Raw genomic sequence first — 1,579 nt, 5'->3', positions numbered from 1 at the left:
CTGGTGCAATTGGAATATCCATAGGCAAATATACATAAATATATACATATATAGTCAAGAGCTAGGACTAAGCAAGAACTCTTAAACTTATATATCAAAAGCAGCCTCCATAAAAGGAAAAATGATAAATTGAACCTTATCTCAATGAAAATAACTTGCTCTGCAAAAACAAAACAAAACCAAAAAACCCTTAAAAGTGATAAGACATTACAGACTTGGGGAAAATACTTGTAAATCATATATCCAGCAAGATTTGTATCTAGCCTATATATCTCAAAACTCAACAATAATAGATTCAAGTAGAAAATGAGCAAAAGACATGTAAAGACTTTCACTGAAATATAGATAGCAAATAAATGACGAGATGTTTACCGTCACTAACCATTAGGGTTTAAAATCACAGCACATCTATCAGAATAGCTTAAAAGAAAAAAAATGTTAAATCTTGGCAAGGGTACCGAGAAACTGGATCTTATATGTTGCTGGAACTGTTAAATGGTACAGCCACTCTGGAGAAAAAGCTTGGCAGTTTCTTACAAAACCAAACACGCACCTATGTTATGACCCAGTATTTGTACTCCTGTATGTGACTGTTTATAGCACTTATAAGCGTCTGTAAGGAACCCAAATAGCCTCAACAAGTGGCCAAAATAGTTTTTTATCTATACCATGAATACTTATTACTGTGCAATAAAACGAATGACACGTTGCTCCAATGAAAAGTAGAATTTCAAGAAAATTATGCTGATTAAAAATCCGATCTCGAAAGGTATTATGTATGATTCTATCTATGTAATACTCTAAAATGACATAACTATATAGAGATGAAAGGTTAGTGGTTGCCAGAGCTTGGGGGTGGTGGGTGGGGACAGGAGGGAGAGGGAGGGTAGCACTTATCAAGGTCTTTGTGATGTTGAACAGTTGTGTATCTTGATTGTGGTAGTGGTCACACAAATATGTGAGAAAGGTAGAAGTAGGTGTGAGTGGAAGTCTACACAGATATTATACCAGTATCCATTTCCTGATTTTTATATTAAGCGATAATTATGTAGGTTGTACCTGTTGAGGGAAACTGGAGGCAGGATTATTACCTTTCCAACTTACTGTGAATTGTTAAATTCGAAATAAAAGGTAAAATATGACCCTAAAAAAGCCATAACCAAATGCACTGTGTGAAACTGATTTGGAAGAACAAAATTATGAAATACGTTGTAGGACAGTTGGGGAGATTTGATATCGTCGGATATTAGATGATATTACGGAATTGTTCATTTTCTTACCGATATGTAATGGTGGTATAGCGTTTGGAGAATATTTATTAAAGGATGCAATCGAAGTATTTCGCATGAAGTGTTTTGATGTTTACAACTTTCAAAAATATTTTAGTATATATAGAAAGGTGGCAAATGTAGCCAAGTGTTGAGTCCAGGTGGAGGAAACAGGTATTAATGGTACCATTCTGTACCGTTTGTATTTTCTTTCTTTTTCCTTTTTTTTTTTTTTTTATTTTCAAAATAAAACGTTTGGGGCCAAATTATCAGGGCTTTCTACAGACCAATGCTTTCTGGCTTCAGGTTCC

Source organism: Nyctereutes procyonoides, unplaced genomic scaffold (genome assembly GCF_905146905.1).
Source record: "Nyctereutes procyonoides isolate TBG_1078 unplaced genomic scaffold, NYPRO_anot_genome, whole genome shotgun sequence".
Lineage (NCBI taxonomy): Eukaryota > Metazoa > Chordata > Mammalia > Carnivora > Canidae > Nyctereutes > Nyctereutes procyonoides.
Note: the sequence above shows the minus strand (reverse complement) of the source record.